This window comes from Notothenia rossii, assembly GCF_949606895.1.
Source record: "Notothenia rossii genome assembly, contig: scaffold_62, whole genome shotgun sequence".
Classification (NCBI taxonomy): domain Eukaryota; kingdom Metazoa; phylum Chordata; class Actinopteri; order Perciformes; family Nototheniidae; genus Notothenia; species Notothenia rossii.
This window is the reverse complement of record NW_027639587.1, coordinates 297044-315461: the sequence shown is the minus strand read 5'-3', so window position 1 is coordinate 315461 and position 18418 is coordinate 297044. Positions and strand designations below refer to the sequence as shown.

General features: G+C 45.1%; 1 long non-coding RNA gene across 1 annotated transcript in view; it reads left to right on the top strand.

Annotated features, from left to right (window-relative positions):
- LOC307027634 overlaps positions 1–17787 on the top strand; it is a 50737-nt gene extending 32950 nt beyond the window's left edge. Inside the window, exon 3 of the long non-coding RNA XR_013804699.1 lies at positions 17127–17787. This is a non-coding gene — a long non-coding RNA (uncharacterized lncRNA). The remainder of the gene's footprint in view (positions 1–17126) is intronic.
- The last annotated feature ends 631 nt before the right edge of the window (positions 17788–18418 follow it).

Sequence of the window (18418 nt, the reverse complement as noted above, 5' to 3'; positions counted from 1 at the left end):
TGTTGTGTGTGTTGAGGTGTGTGTTGTGTGTGTTGTGTGTATTGTGTGTGTTGTGTGTGTGTTGTGTGTGTTGTGTGTGTATTGTGTGTGTTGTGTGTGTTGTGTGTGTTGTGTGTGTTGAGGTGTGTGTTGTGTGTGTTGAGGTGTGTGTTGTGTGTTGTGTGTGTTGTGTGTGTTGTGTGTGTTGTATGTGTTTAGTGTGTTGTGTGTGTTGTGTGTGTTGTGTGTGTTGAGGTGTGTGTTGTGTGTGTTGAGGTGTGTGTTGTGTGTGTTGTGTGTGTTGAGGTGTGTATTGTGTGTGTGTTGAGGTGGCAGCAGTTTTGAGACACTTTAATGCAAACATTGCTAAGTGGCCACGATGTTAGAATGCAGACAGTGTCAAGCTGCAGAGCATCCTATTCTGGCTGGTCGCTCTTTACAAAAATATTAGAGACTTCGTCAGGAACCAAGGCACGACTCAGAAGAAAAAAGCACTGCTACAAAAAAGATGATGACATTTAATCGAACATGCAGTGAGGACAGTTCACAGTTCAACTTGTCATTATTATGTTACATGTAGGAGCAATGTTTTATTATCAGGATAATTACGAGATTAAAGCTGTTATGTTAGGAGAATAAAGATGAAATCATTCCGGGGGCTGAGGGGTCGTTGCAGCAGATAGTTATATTGAAGGATTAGTTCTATATCGTATAAGGCTATCGCTATTGGGTAATCCCTCCTGCACATGTGCAGCACTGACAGACTTAATCCACGCCGTGGGCCCACCTCCGGGCTTACTTACACACACAACACACACCTCAACACACACACAACACACACCTCAACACACACAACACACACAAAACACACAACACACACCTCAACACACACACTCAACACACACACTCAACACACACAACACACACCTCAACACACACAACACAGACAACATACACCTCAACACATACCTCAACACACACAACACACACCTCAACACACACAACACACACCTCAACACGCACAACACACACCTCAACACACACAACACACACAACACACACGACACACACAACACACACACCACACACACCACACACACAACACACACAAAACACACAACACACACCTCAACACACACAACACACACACTCAACACACACAACACACACCCCAACACACACAACACAGACAACACACACCTCAACACACACCTCAACACACACAACACACACCTCAACACACACAACACACACAACACACACACCACACACACCACACACACAACACACACAAAACACACAATACACACCTCGACACACACAACACACACACTAAACACACACAACACACACAACACACACCTCAACACACACCTCAACACACACCTCAACACACACAACACACAACACACACCTCAACACACACAACACACACCTCAACACACAACACACACCTCAACACACACAACACACACAACACACACAACACACACCTCAACACACACCTCAACACACACACAACACACACAAAACATGACCAATCACTTGATTATTCTTATGTGAAATTCTAACAAGAGCAGTGCATTTTTACAACAGCAAACAATAACATTTATTATGACTTACCACAAACATTTCCCATCCCATTTCAGATCAAACAGGAACGTTGCTTCTGTGTCACTGTAGTTTTTGGTGTTGACATCATCCTGGTTGTAAAGTTTGCCCCGGTACTCAAGCACAAACTCTCCTTTTGTGAAAACTTTAGCAGCAAACACACATCGACCTTTAAAGTAAGAAGAAATCTTTATTACACGATTCACTTAAACATATTTTTAGTTTGAAGCCATTATATTGCAAGTTAAAAAAAAGGAGATCTCAATGTGAATTGAGGTCAAATCTCAAGAGTTAACTTTAATGATATTGAAGAAAACTTTGGAGAAAAGGGCAAGAACTCCTCAGTTTTCTCTCACCTTTCTATCAATAAGCCAATTCAAGTAATTCACAGCACTACAAAACTAAGATTTGCTCTTCTCCAACATAGTTTTCCATGCAAAATTATCCAAAAGACTAAGAGCAGCAATAGACAATGCAGGAGACAACAGTGTGACATGCCAATGTACAAGTAGCACCTTCTTATGTTTGTAAAATAGAGAATATGTCTGTGTTAATCCATATTTAACCCAGCTAGAGCAGAATGAAATCAGATTAAACATTTATTTGAATACAAATAATTATTAATAAACTACAGCCATGTGGGAAGTTAGAATGCAAGGTTTACATATTCACCTGTTTCTGAGACACATAACATTAAAAATGATTATCAAAAAAAGTTGTATTTAAATATGGAGGGATATGTTTAAATCACAACAACTGTTGTAAAAAAATGAAGACTGAAAAATAATAAATATAACCCAATTGTCCCTATAGATGCTTATATATTATGTATTCATTGACGGATTGACAGCCGCTGATGCGCACGGAAGTCTGGCCGTTTCGTTAACATTTGAATGGCCAATCGTTAAAACGCCGGACTAGAGCCTGTGCAGGGCCCCAGTGAGAGCTCCAGACTGTGTGCACTGTGTTAGGGAACCATATGAACGGTGTACATGAGTGTTAAAAGTGCATTAAACAGTTTTAATTCAACAGCAGCCGCTGACAATCTCACTGTGTCACCCAGGAAATGAGCCGGATTTGTGGGTAGGCTGAGTGTTAAAGGTGCATTAAACTGGTTTTAATTCAACAGAGGAAAGGCTGCTTCATATCACACTTTTACCCAGGCAATGAGCCGGATTTGTGGGTAGGCTGAGGCATTAAACTGTTTTAATCCGACAGCCGCTGATGCGCACGGAAGTCTGGCCGTTTCGTTAACATTTGAATGGCCAATCGTTAAAACGCCGCACTAGAGCCTGTGCAGGGCCCCAGTGAGAGCTCCAGACTGTGTGCACTGTGTTAGGGAACCATATGAACGGTGTACATGAGTGTTAAAAGTGCATTAAACAGTTTTAATTCAACAGCAGCCGCTGACAATCTCACTGTGTCACCCAGGAAATTAGCCGGATTTGTGGGTAGGCTGAGTGTTAAAGGTGCATTAAACTGGTTTTAATTCAACAGAGGACAGGCTGCTTCATATCACACTTTTACCCAGGCAATGAGCCGGATTTGTGGGTAGGCTGAGGCATTAAACTGTTTTAATCCGACAGCCGCTGATGCGCACGGAAGTCTGGCCGTTTCGTTAACATTTGAATGGCCAATCGTTAAAACGCCGGACTAGAGCCTGTGCAGGGCCCCAGTGAGTGCTCCAGACTGTGTGCACTGTGTTAGGGAACCATATGAACGGTGTACATGAGTGTTAAAAGTGCATTAAACGGTTTTAATTCAAAAGCAGCCGCTGACAATCTCACTGTGTCACCCAGGAAATTTGCCGGATTTTTGGGTAGGCTGAGTGTTAAAGGTGCATTAAACTGGTTTTAATTCAACAGAGGACAGGCTGCTTCATATCACACTTTTACCCAGGCAATGAGCCGGATTTGTGGGTAGGCTGAGGCATTAAACTGTTTTAATCCGACAGCCGCTGATGCGCACGGAAGTCTGGCCGTTTCGTTAACATTTGAATGGCCAATCGTTAAAACGCCGGACTAGAGCCTGTGCAGGACCCCAGTGAGAGCTCCAGACTGTGTGCACTGTGTTAGGGAACCATATGAACGGTGTACATGAGTGTTAAAAGTGCATTAAACGGTTTTAATTCAACAGCAGCCGCTGACAATCTCACTGTGTCACCCAGGAAATGAGCCGGATTTGTGGGTAGGCTGAGTGTTAAAGGTGCATTAAACTGGTTTTAATTCAACAGGGGACAGGCTGCTTCATATCACACTTTTACCCAGGCAATGAGCCGGATTTGTGGGTAGGCTGAGGCATTAAACTGTTTTAATCCGACAGCCGCTGATGCGCACGGAAGTCTGGCCGGTTCGTTAACATTTGAATGCGCGGAAATCCGTCCGTTTCGTTAAAACGCCGGACTGGAGCCTGTGCAGGACCCCAGTGAGAGCTCCAGACTGTGTTCACTGTGTTAGGGAACCATATGAACGGTGTACATGAGTGTTAAAAGTGCATTAAACGGTTTTAATTCAAAAGCAGCCGCTGACAATCTCACTGTGTCACCCAGGCAATGAGCCGGATTTGTGGGTAGGCTGAGGCATTAAACTGTTTTAATCCGACAGCCGCTGATGCGCACTGAAGTCTGGCCGTTTCGTTAACATTTGAATGGCCAATCGTTAAAACGCCGGACTAGAGCCTGTGCAGGGCCCCAGTGAGTGCTCCAGACTGTGTGCACTGTGTTAGGGAACCATATGAACAGTGTACATGAGTGTTAAAAGTGCATTAAACGGTTTTAATTCAAAAGCAGCCGCTGACAATCTCACTGTGTCACCCAGGAAATTTGCCGGATTTTTGGGTAGGCTGAGTGTTAAAGGTGCATTAAACTGGTTTTAATTCAACAGAGGACAGGCTGCTTCATATCACACTTTTACCCAGGCAATGAGCCGGATTTGTGGGTAGGCTGAGGCATTAAACTGTTTTAATCCGACAGCCGCTGATGCGCACGGAAGTCTGGCCGTTTCGTTAACATTGGAATGCGCGGAAATCCGTCCGTTTCATTAAAACGCCGGACTGGAGCCTGTGCAGGACCCCAGTGAGAGCTCCAGACTGTGTGCACTGTGTTAGGGAACCATATGAACGTTGTAAATGAGTGTTAAAAGTGCATTAAACGGTTTTAATTCAACATCAGCCGCTGACAATCTCACTGTGTCACCCAGGAAATGAGCCGGATTTGTGGGTAGGCTGAGTGTTAAAGGTGCATTAAACTGGTTTTAATTCAATAGGGGACAGGCTGCTTTATATTACACTTTTACCCAGGCAATGAGCCGGATTTGTGGGTAGGCTGAGGCATTAAACTGTTTTAATCCGACAGCCGCTGATGCGCACGGAAGTCTGGCCGTTTCGTTAACATTTGAATGGCCAATCGTTAAAACGCCGGACTAGAGCCTGTGCAGGGCCCCAGTGAGTGCTCCAGACTGTGTGCACTGTGTTAGGGAACCATATGAACGGTGTACATGAGTGTTAAAAGTGCATTAAACGGTTTTAATTCAAAAGCAGCCGCTGACAATCTCACTGTGTCACCCAGGAAATTTGCCGGATTTTTGGGTAGGCTGAGTGTTAAAGGTGCATTAAACTGGTTTTAATTCAACAGAGGACAGGCTGCTTCATATCACACTTTTACCCAGGCAATGAGCCGGATTTGTGGGTAGGCTGAGGCATTAAACTGTTTTAATCCGACAGCCGCTGATGCGCACGGAAGTCTGGCCGTTTCGTTAACATTTGAATGGCCAATCGTTAAAACGCCGGACTAGAGCCTGTGCAGGGCCCCAGTGAGAGCTCCAGACTGTGTGCACTGTGTTAGGGAACCATATGAACGGTGTACATGAGTGTTAAAAGTGCATTAAACGGTTTTAATTCAACAGCAGCCGCTGACAATCTCACTGTGTCACCCAGGAAATGAGCCGGATTTTTTGGTAGGCTGAGTGTTAAAGGTGCATTAAACTGGTTTTAATTCAACAGAGGACAGGCTGCTTCACATCACACTTTTACCCAGGCAATGAGCCGGATTTGTGGGTAGGCTGAGGCATTAAACTGTTTTAATCCGACAGCCGCTGATGCGCACGGAAGTCTGGCCGGTTCGTTAACATTTGAATGCGCGGAAATCCGTCCGTTTCGTTAAAACGCCGGACTGGAGCCTGTGCAGGACCCCAGTGAGAGCTCCAGACTGTGTTCACTGTGTTAGGGAACCATATGAACGGTGTACATGAGTGTTAAAAGTGCATTAAACGGTTTTAATTCAAAAGCAGCCGCTGACAATCTCACTGTGTCACCCAGGCAATGAGCCGGATTTGTGGGTAGGCTGAGGCATTAAACTGTTTTAATCCGACAGCCGCTGATGCGCATGGAAGTCTGGCCGTTTCGTTAACATTTGAATGGCCAATCGTTTAAAACGCCGGACTAGAGCCTGTGCAGGGCCCCAGTGAGTGCTCCAGACTGTGTGCACTGTGTTAGGGAACCATATGAACAGTGTACATGAGTGTTAAAAGTGCATTAAACGGTTTTAATTCAAAAGCAGCCGCTGACAATCTCACTGTGTCACCCAGGAAATTTGCCGGATTTTTGGGTAGGCTGAGTGTTAAAGGTGCATTAAACTGGTTTTAATTCAACAGAGGACAGGCTGCTTCATATCACACTTTTACCCAGGCAATGAGCCGGATTTGTGGGTAGGCTGAGGCATTAAACTGTTTTAATCCGACAGCCGCTGATGCGCACGGAAGTCTGGCCGTTTCGTTAACATTTGAATGGCCAATCGTTAAAACGCCGGACTAGAGCCTGTGCAGGACCCCAGTGAGAGCTCCAGACTGTGTGCACTGTGTTAGGGAACCATATGAACGGTGTACATGAGTGTTAAAAGTGCATTAAACGGTTTTAATTCAAAAGCAGCCGCTGACAATCTCACTGTGTCACCCAGGAAATGAGCCGGATTTTTGGGTAGGCTGAGTGTTAAAGGTGCATTAAACTGGTTTTAATTCAACAGAGGACAGGCTGCTTCACATCACACTTTTACCCAGGCAATGAGCCGGATTTGTGGGTAGGCTGAGGCATTAAACTGTTTTAATCCGACAGCCGCTGATGCGCACGGAAGTCTGGCCGTTTCGTTAACATTTGAATGGCCAATCGTTAAAACGCCGGACTAGAGCCTGTGCAGGGCCCCAGTGAGAGCTCCAGACTGTGTGCACTGTGTTAGGGAACCATATGAACGGTGTACATGAGTGTTAAAAGTGCATTAAACGGTTTTAATTCAACAGCAGCCGCTGACAATCTCACTGTGTCACCCAGGAAATGAGCCGGATTTGTGGGTAGGCTGAGTGTTAAACGTGCATTAAACCGGTTTTAATTCAACAGAGGACAGGCTGCTTCATATCACAATTTTACCCAGGCAATGAGCCGGATTTGTGGGTAGGCTGAGGCATTAAACTGTTTTAATCCGACAGCCGCTGATGCGCACTGAAGTCTGGCCGTTTCGTTAACATTTGAATGGCCAATCGTTAAAACGCCGGACTAGAGCCTGTGCAGGGCCCCAGTGAGAGCTCCAGACTGTGTGCACTGTGTTAGGGAACCATATGAACGGTGTACATGAGTGTTAAAAGTGCATTAAACGGTTTGAATTCAACAGCAGCCGCTGACAATCTCACTGTGTCACCCAGGAAATGAGCCGGATTTGTGGGTAGGCTGAGTGTTAAACGTGCATTAAACTGGTTTTAATTCAACAGAGGACAGGCTGCTTCATATCACAATTTTACCCAGGCAATGAGCCGGTTTGTGGGTAGGCTGAGTGTTAAAGGTGCATTAAACTGGTTTTAATTCAACAGGGGACAGGCTGCTTCATATCACACTTTTACCCAGGCAATGAGCCGGATTTGTGGGTAGGCTGAGGCATTAAACTGTTTTAATCCGACAGCCGCTGATGCGCACGGAAGTCTGGCCGGTTCGTTAACATTTGAATGCGCGGAAATCCGTCCGTTTCGTTAAAACGCCGGACTGGAGCCTGTGCAGGACCCCAGTGAGAGCTCCAGACTGTGTGCACTGTGTTAGGGAACCATATGAACGGTGTACATGAGTGTTAAAAGTGCATTAAACGGTTTTAATTCAACAGCAGCCGCTGACAATCTCACTGTGTCACCCAGGAAATGAGCCGGATTTGTGGGTAGGCTGAGTGTTAAAGGTGCATTAAACTGGTTTTAATTCAACAGGGGACAGGCTGCTTCATATCACACTTTTACCCAGGCAATGAGCCGGATTTGTGGATAGGCTGAGGCATTAAACTGTTTTAATCCGACAGCCGCTGATGCGCACGGAAGTCTGGCCGTTTCGTTAACATTTGAATGGCCAATCGTTTAAAACGCCGGACTAGAGCCTGTGCAGGGCCCCAGTGAGAGCTCCAGACTGTGTGCACTGTGTTAGGGAACCATATGAACGGTGTACATGATTGTTAAAAGTGCATTAAACGGTTTTAATTCAACATCAACCGCTGACAATCTCACTGTGTCACCCAGGAAATGAGCCAGATTTGTGGGTAGGCTGAGTGTTAAAGGTGCATTAAACTGATTTTAATTCAACAGAGGACAGGCTGCTTTATATTACACTTTTACCCAGGCAATGAGCCGGATTTGTGGGTAGGCTGAGGCATTAAACTGTTTTAATCCGACAGCCGCTGATGCGCACGGAAGTCTGGCCGTTTCGTTAACATTTGAATGGCCAATCGTTAAAACGCCGGACTAGAGCCTGTGCAGGACCCCAGTGAGAGCTCCAGACTGTGTGCACTGTGTTAGGGAACCATATGAACGGTGTACATGAGTGTTAAAAGTGCATTAAACGGTTTTAATTCAACAGCAGCCGCTGACAATCTCACTGTGTCACCCAGGAAATTAGCCGGATTTGTTGGTAGGCTGAATGTTAAAGGTGCATTAAACTGGTTTTAATTCAACAGAGGACAGGCTGCTTCATATCACACTTTTACCCAGGCAATGAGCCGGATTTGTGGGTAGGCTGAGGCATTAAACTGTTTTAATCCGACAGCCGCTGATGCGCACGGAAGTCTGGCCATTTCGTTAACATTTGAATGGCCAATCGTTAAAACGCCGGACTAGAGCCTGTGCAGGGCCCCAGTGAGAGCTCCAGACTGTGTGCACTGTGTTAGGGAACCATATGAACGGTGTACATGAGTGTTAAAAGTGCATTAAACGGTTTTAATTCAACAGCAGCCGCTGACAATCTCACTGTGTCACCCAGGAAATGAGCCGGATTTGTGGGTAGGCTGAGTGTTAAACGTGCATTAAACTGGTTTTAATTCAACAGAGGACAGGCTGCTTCATATCACAATTTTACCCAGGCAATGAGCCGGATTTGTGGGTAGGCTGAGGCATTAAACTGTTTTAATCCGACAGCCACTGATGCGCACTGAAGTCTGGCCGTTTCGTTAACATTTGAATGGCCAATCGTTAAAACGCCGGACTAGAGCCTGTGCAGGGCCCCAGTGAGAGCTCCAGACTGTGTGCACTGTGTTAGGGAACCATATGAACGGTGTACATGAGTGTTAAAAGTGCATTAAACGGTTTTAATTCAACAGCAGCCGCTGACAATCTCACTGTGTCACCCAGGAAATGAGCCGGATTTGTGGGTAGGCTGAGTGTTAAAGGTGCATTAAACTGGTTTTAATTCAACAGGGGACAGGCTGCTTCATATCACACTTTTACCCAGTCAATGAGCCGGATTTGTGGGTAGGCTGAGGCATTAAACTGTTTTAATCCGACAGCCGCTGATGCGCACGGAAGTCTGGCCGGTTCGTTAACATTTGAATGCGCGGAAATCCGTCCGTTTCGTTAAAACGCCGGACTGGAGCCTGTGCAGGACCCCAGTGAGAGCTCCAGACTGTGTGCACTGTGTTAGGGAGCCATATGAACGGTGTACATGAGTGTTAAAAGTGCATTAAACGGTTTTAATTCAACAGCAGCCGCTGACAATCTCACTGTGTCACCCAGGAAATGAGCCGGATTTGTGGGTAGGCTGAGTGTTAAAGGTGCATTAAACTGGTTTTAATTCAACAGGGGACAGGCTGCTTCATATCACACTTTTACCCAGGCAATGAGCCGGATTTGTGGGTAGGCTGAGGCATTAAACTGTTTTAATCTGACAGCCGCTGATGCGCACGGAAGTCTGGCCGTTTCGTTAACATTTGAATGGCCAATCGTTAAAACGCCGGACTAGAGCCTGTGCAGGGCCCCAGTGAGAGCTCCAGACTGTGTGCACTGTGTTAGGGAACCATATGAACGGTGTACATGAGTGTTAAAAGTGCATTAAACGGTTTTAATTCAAAAGCAGCCGCTGACAATCTCACTGTGTCACCCAGGAAATGAGCCGGATTTGTGGGTAGGCTGAGTGTTAAAGGTGCATTAAACTGGTTTTAATTCAACAGAGGACAGGCTGCTTCATATCACACTTTTACCCAGGCAATGAGCCGGATTTGTGGGTAGGCTGAGGCATTAAACTGTTTTAATCCGACAGCCGCTGATGCGCACGGAAGTCTGGCCATTTCGTTAACATTTGAATGGCCAATAGTTAAAACGCCGGACTAGAGCCTGTGCAGGGCCCCAGTGAGAGCTCCAGACTGTGTGCACTGTGTTAGGGAACCATATGAACGGTGTACATGAGTGTTAAAAGTGCATTAAACGGTTTTAATTCAAAAGCAGCCGCTGACAATCTCACTGTGTCACCCAGGAAATGAGCCGGATTTGTGGGTAGGCTGAGTGTTAAAGGTGCATTAAACTGGTTTTAATTCAACAGAGGACAGGCTGCTTCATATCAGACTGTTACCCAGGAAATGAGCCGGATTTGCGGGTATGCTGAGTGTTAAAGGTGCATTACACTGGCTTTAATTCAACAGAGGACAGGCTGCTTCATATCACACTGTTACCCAGGAAATGAGCCGGATTTCTGGGTAGGCTGAGGCTTTAAACTGTTTTAATCCGACAGCTGCTGATGCGCACGGAAGTCTGTCCGTTTCGTTAACATTTGAATGGCCAAATGGACGGAAATATGCCCATTTCGTTAAAACGTCAGACTGGAGCCTGTGCAGGACCCCAGTGAGAGCTCCAGACTGTGTGCACTGTGTTAGGGAACCATATGAACGGTGTACATGAGTGTTAAAAGTGCATTAAACTGTTTTATTTCAACAACAGCCGCTGACAATCTCACTGTGTTACCAAGGAAATTAGCCGGATTTGTGGGTAGGCTGAGGCATTAAACTGTTTTAATCTGACAGCCGCTGATGCGCACGGAAGCCTGTCCGTTTCGTTAACATTTGAATGGCCAAATGGAGGGAAATATGCCAATTTCGTTAAAACGCCGCACTGGAGCCTGTGCAGGACCCCAGTGAGAGCTCCAGACTGTGTGCACTGTGTTAGGGAACCATATGAACGGTGTACATGAGTGTTAAAAGTGCATTAAACTGTTTTAATTCAACAGCACCCGCTGACAATCTCACTGTGTTACCAAGGAAATGAGCCGGATTTGTGGGTAGGCTGAGTGTTAAAGGTGCATTAAACTGGTTTTAATTCAACAGAGGACAGGCTGCTTCATATCACACTGTTACCCATGAAATGAGCCGGATTTGTGGGTAGGCTGAGTGTTAAAGGTGCATTAAACTGGTTTTAATTCAACAGAGGACAGGCTGCTTCATATCACACTGTTACCCAGGAAATGAGCCGGATTTGTAGGTAGGCTGAGGCTTTAAACTGTTTTAATCCGACAGCCGCTGATGCGCACGGAAGTCTTTCCGTTTCGTTAACATTTGAATGGCCAAATGGACGGAAATATGCCCATTTCGTTAAAACGCCGAACTGGAGCCTGTGCAGGACCCCAGTGAGAGCTCCAGACCGTGTGCACTGTGTTAGGGAACCATATAAACTGTGTAAATGAGTGTTAAAAGTGCATTAAACTGTTTTAATTCAACAGCAGCCGCTGACAATCTCACTGTGTTACCCAGGAAATGAGCCGGATTTGTGGGTAGGCTGAGGCATTAAACTGTTTTAATCCGACAGCCGCTGATGCGCACGGAAGTCTGTACGTTTCGTTAACATTTGAATGGCCAAATGGAAGGAAATATGCCCATTTCGTTAAAACGCCGGACTGGAGACTGTGCAGGACACCAGTGAGAGCTCCAGACGGTGTGCACTGTGTTAGGGAACCATATGAATGGTGTACATGAGTGTTAAAAGTGCATTAAACTGTTTTAATTCAACAGTAGCCGCTGACAATCTCACTGTGTTTCCCAGGAAATTAGCCGGATTTGTGGGTAGGCTGAGTGTTAAAGGTGCATTAAACTGGTTTTAATTCAACAGAGGACAGGCTGCTTCATATCACACTGTTACCCAGGAAATTAGCCGGATTTGTAGGTAGGCTGAGGCTTTAAACTGTTTTAATCCGACAGCCGCTGATGCGCACGGAAGTCTTTCCGTTTCGTTAACATTTGAATGGCCAAATGGACGGAAATATGCCCATTTCGTTAAAACGCCGAACTGGAGCCTGTGCAGGACCCCAGTGAGAGCTCCAGACCGTGTGCACTGTGTTAGGGAACCATATAAACTGTGTAAATGAGTGTTAAAAGTGCATTAAACTGTTTTAATTCAACAGCAGCCGCTGACAATCTCACTGTGTTACCCAGGAAATGAGCCGGATTTGTGGGTAGGCTGAGGCATTAAACTGTTTTAATCCGACAGCCGCTGATGCGCACGGAAGTCTGTACGTTTCGTTAACATTTGAATGGCCAAATGGAAGGAAATATGCCCATTTCGTTAAAACGCCGGACTGGAGCCTGTGCAGGACACCAGGTAGAGCTCCAGACGGTGTGCACTGTGTTAGGGAACCATATGAACGGTGTACATGAGTGTTAAAAGTGCATTAAACTGTTTTAATTCAACAGCAGCCGCTGATAATCTCACTGTGTTACCCAGGAAATGAGCCGGATTTGTGGGTAGGCTGAGTGTTAAAGGTGCATTAAACTGGTTTTAATTCAACAGAGGACAGGCTGTTTCATATCACACTGTTACCCAGGAAATGAGCCGGATTTGTGGGTAGGCTGAGGCATTAAACTGTTTTAATCCGACAGCCGCTGATGCGCACGGATGTCTGTCCATTTCGTTAACATTTGAATGGCCAAATGGACGGAAATATGCCCATTTCGTTAAAACGCCGGACTGGAGACTGTGCAGGACACCAGTGAGAGCTCCAGACGGTGTGCACTGTGTTAGGGAACCATATGAACGGTGTACATGAGTGTTAAAAGTGCATTAAACTGTTTTAATTCAACAGTAGCCGCTGACAATCTCACTGTGTTTCCCAGGAAATTAGCCGGATTTGTGGGTAGGCTGAGTGTTAAAGGTGCATTAAACTGGTTTTAATTCAACAGAGGACAGGCTGCTTCATATCACACTGTTACCCAGGAAATGAGCCGGATTTGTGGGTAGGCTGAGGCATTAAACTGTTTTAATCCGACAGCCGCTGATGCGCACGGAAGTCTTTCCGTTTCGTGAACATTTGAATGGCCAAATGGACGGAAATATGCCCATTTCGTTAAAACGCCGAACTGGAGCCTGTGCAGGACCCCAGTGAGAGCTCCAGACCGTGTGCACTGTGTTAGGGAACCATATAAACTGTGTAAATGAGTGTTAAAAGTGCATTAAACTGTTTTAATTCAACAGCAGCCGCTGACAATCTCACTGTGTTACCTAGGAAATGAGCCGGATTTGTGGGTAGGCTGAGGCATTAAACTGTTTTAATCCGACAGCCGCTGATGCGCACGGAAGTCTGTCCGTTTCGTTAACATTTGAATGGCCAAATGGACGGAAATATGCCCATTTCGTTAAAACGCCGGACTGGAGCCTGTGCAGGACACCAGGTAGAGCTCCAGACGGTGTGCACTGTGTTAGGGAACCATATGAACGGTGTACATGAGTGTTAAAAGTGCATTAAACTGTTTTAATTCAACAGCAGCCGCTGATAATCTCACTGTGTTACCCAGGAAATGAGCCGGATTTGTGGGTAGGCTGAGTGTTAAAGGTGCATTAAACTGGTTTTAATTCAACAGAGGACAGGCTGCTTCATATCACACTGTTACCCAGGAAATGAGCCGGATTTGTGGGTAGGCTGAGGCATTAAACTGTTTTAATCCGACAGCCGCTGATGCGCACGGAAGTCTGTCCATTTCGTTAACATTTGAATGGCCAAATGGACGGAAATATGCCCATTTCGTTAAAACGCCGGACTGGAGCCTGTGCAGGACACCAGTGAGAGCTCCAGACGGTGTGCACTGTGTTAGGGAACCATATGAACGGTGTACATGAGTGTTAAAAGTGCATTAAACTGTTTTAATTCAACAGTAGCCGCTGACAATCTCACTGTGTTTCCCAGGAAATTAGCCGGATTTGTGGGTAGGCTGAGTGTTAAAGGTGCATTAAACTGGTTTTAATTCAACAGAGGACAGGCTGCTTCATATCACACTGTTACCCAGGAAATGAGCCGGATTTGTGGGTAGGCTGAGGCATTAAACTGTTTAAATCCGACAGCCGCTGATGCGCACGGAAGTCTGTCCGTTTCGTTAACATTTGAATGGCCAAATGGACGGAAATATGCCCATTTCGTTAAAACGCCGGACTGGAGCCTGTGCAGGACCCCAGTGAGAGCTCCAGACTGTGTGCACTGTGTTAGGAAACCATATGAATGGTGAACATGAGTGTTAAAAGTGCATTAAACTGTTTTCATTAAACAGCAGCCGCTTACAATCTCACTGGCTTCGTAGTTCAGGCCTCTGATCACAGCAGGATAACCTAGCTAGCTCAGCTTGTTGCTCTGATAACTTAAGATCCAGAAGTCCGTGACTAAAATCCTTAATCCGGTTAAATATTGTTAAAATAATAACAGGGCTCGACATTAAGGGCTGCCCGATGGCCCGGGGCCATCTAGTATTTAGCTCGGGCAATGAAGAACCTTAAATAAAGACTGCTGGTTGCCCGATAGGGCAATCTATTATGCCAGTATCAGACAGCTCGCGGATCCAGTAATGAGTGACCCGACAGTAAAACTAAACATATCTATAACTAGTTACGGTAGTTTGAGAGGTAATTGAAATAGCTACGTGGGATATTCTAACCTGAGGTGTGTGTTTTGTCCGCTCACCGCTGCATGTGATCATGCAGAACTGCGTGTCGACTCATCAGCAGCAGCTGATCTCTCTCTCCCGTCAGATTAGACTTCACTCGCGTTTATGTCCATATTGATCAGATCTAGCTAGTTCTAGCAAATGATAGGACTACCTGCTTATTGAAAGACACCTAAACAATAAGTGTCGCTATGCAACTGGGTGAGGCCACAAAGTATAGCGCAGCATTATGCATTTGTTTACATGCCCAGGAACCCCGAGGCATTACCAACAGATCAACGCACAATCAACCCATACAGGACATCTCTTTCTCCACATTAAGTGTTAGACATTAGAATTGACTATTCTTGTCTGTCACATACTCTTCTTGTCTGTCACATAAGTGGCGCAACTGAAGCGGTATTGTGCTAAAGGGAAATTATTGTGACCGAAGAGATTTAGATTTTGCCGGCCAACGGGAACTCGGTTATGGCTAGAAAGGATCCGTCTTGTGTAAAACTCTCGCGAGAGTTTGGCTGAATGTCACGTGGCTGAATGTTTACGTTTGGCAGGCAGCCTTTCAGTAACGATCGTTAACATCAGTTGGCCACAGCAAATGATGGTGAGAAGCTAAATTATCTATTAATTATGTCAATGACAGGGAGTGTGATTGTTGAAATAGGGTGTTAGCGGTCTTGTTGGTGTTCAAAGAAGAATGACAACACTGTAGATCACCAACACTATGGTTTATTTTTTATTCATAGGCAAGTCGACGTTGTCGCAGTAAAAGTCCCAAGATAGCTCCTGGTGCAATACAATGTTCCCTTGCAGTGTTTTACTATTAAGTCTGATGTTTCTCTATTAATATTGCTGCTGCATTAATGTGTATGTTGCTTCATGTTACTGCTGTAGATGTGTTTCCGAGCCGCTCCGATTACAACGAGAGTTACAACGAGAACGTGACGTCAAATTTACACGAGACGGATCCTTTCTAGCCATAACCCGGGAACTCTGACGTCGCCATTTTGTATGCTTCGCGGATGCGCTCGGCTCCTCTCGACTGCTGAGTTATGGCTAGAAAGGATCCGTCTAGTGTAAATATGACGTCACGTTCTCGTTGTAACTCTCGTTGTAATCGGAGCGGCTCGGAAACACATCTACAGCAGTAACATGATGCAACATACATATTAATGCAGCAGCAATATTAATAGAGAAACATCAGACATAATAGTAAAACACTGCAAGGGAACATTTTATTGCACCAGGAGCTATCTTGGGACTTTTACTGCGACAACGTTGACTTGCCTGTGAATAAAAAATAAACCATAGTGTTGGTGATCTACAGTGTTGTCATTCTTCTTTGAACACCAGCAAGATCACTAACACCCTATTTCAACAATCACACTCCCTGTAATTGACATAATTAATAGATAGTTTAGCTTCTCATCATCAGTTGCTGTGGCCCACTGATGTTAACGATCGTAACTGAAAGGCTGCCTGCCAAACGTAAACATTCAGCCATGTGACATTCAGCCAAACTCTCGCGAGAGTTTTACACAAGACGGATCCTTTCTAGCCATAACCCGACTGCTGCTCGGGTCTGCTCGGTCAGCTTCCGGATGAGGAGGCATTCGTTCGACCAACTTACAGTAGATAACATTACAAACATTTTTAACAGGGGCCATAATAGTGTAAATAATGTTTGTTTTGGCAGTTACAACTGAATGTAATGTTTTCTACTTTTTTACATCTGATGAAGGCATTTGCCTTCATCAGATGGAAAGTGTCTTGACCAACAACTTAAGTATTTCTTATAGCTATGCAGGGCATGCAAGCGAGCAAACACAAACAAGAACAAACAAACAAGTGAAATGAAGAATACAATTGAAATTGTACAATATAATATTGTGCTGGTTCATCTTATAATTCAGTCTAGAGAATGCACCAGACGGCATAGATCTAAGACCTGCAAAAATCGAAATGCTCTAGAGGGAGGACCCCCAAACCCTTCGTGGCATTTCGTCCGCACGCATTTTTCAGGGCAATCTCTATTGGGCTCAGGGCCAACTGTAAATTAGCTTAGATGGCCCACAGGGCCATCTCCCAAAATCCTTAATGTCATGCACTGAATAATAATAAAATATTCTTCTTCAATTCCTGTACTTTTTTCATATCACAGGGGAAAGAAATATCGCAATGTCAGTTTTTTCCAATATCGTGCAGCCCTAATATAACCTGACCTTGTCTGTCTAATCTTTTTTTCTTCATGATTTTCTTTTAAATGTAACTGACAATGCTCCACACTATATCCAAACCAAGTATGCAAGTTCTACTACTAACATTCAATCTCTATTTATTTAAGTCTTGATGCATCGGTTGAAGACAAGTCACTGGTAGGCTTGTAAACGATGACCACAAAACGCCCAACTGCAAGATGAGAACCATTATCCTTGATGGGATGCCACATCTCTGCCTGTTTGCCCTTAGAGACATCGCCCCAGAGGAAGAAATATCCTACAATTATGGGGATGCAGAAAGGCCTTGGCACAAACAGGTAAACATATAACTCAAAAGTAACACGTGATTTAACACATGTTTTTGTTTCCCTCCAAATAATTATAGTATCTAATTAATTTGTTGTTCGATTAACAAGTCATTTTAGATGGTTCAGATGTGGCAAACTATACTGGTATTGGAGAATTCATCAGATTTGCTATAAGTTTGGTCTGCTACCTGTATGAGCAAGTGGGGGAGTGATACTTTAATTGATGATGTATTTAATTAAAAGCAGAACTTGACAGATTTCACCTGACAAAACTTGCATGCCCTTGCTTGCTTTTCAGTTAGCTAATGTTTGCAGCTCATGAATATTACATTGCATTTAGCTGAGGCTTTTATCCAAAGCGACTTACAATAAGTGCGTTCGACCAGGAAGATACAAACTTGAAGAAAACAGAATCATATAAGTACATCGGGTTTCATCGAGCTAAAACATTTCAGGTGCTACTCAACTGGCTTTAGATAAGCCAGTCCTTTGTTAGTATATAAGTGCTTTGTTAGTAATTATATCGCTCGAAGTGGAGTCTAAAGAGATGAGTTTTCAGTCTGAAGAAGATGTGTAAGCTTTCTGCTGTCCTGATTTCAATGGGGAGCTCATTCCACCATTTTGGAGCCAGGATAGCAAACCCACGTGTTTTTGGTGATGGGAACTTGGGTCCCCCTCGCAGTGCGGGTGCAGCGAGCTGTTTGGCTGATGCAGAGCGGAGTGCACGTGCTGTGGTGTACGGTTTAACCATGTTCTGGATGTAGGAAGGGCCAGATCCATTCGCAGCATGGTACGCAAGTACCAGTGTCTTGAAGTGGATTCTAGCAGTTACTGGAAGCCAGTGAAGGGAGCGGAGGAGCGGCGTGGTGTGGGAACATTTAGGAAGGTTGAAGACCAGACGAGCCGCTGCATTCTGGATGAGCTGCAGAGGTCGGATGGCACATGCAGGTAGACCAGCCAGGAGGGAGTTGCAGTAGTCTAAATGTGAGATGACGAGAGCCTGGACCAGAACCTGCGTCGCTTTCTGGGTCAGGAGGGGACGTATCCTCCTGATGTTGTAAAGCGTGTATCTGCAGCAGCGGGTTATCTCAACATAAATATTTACTATC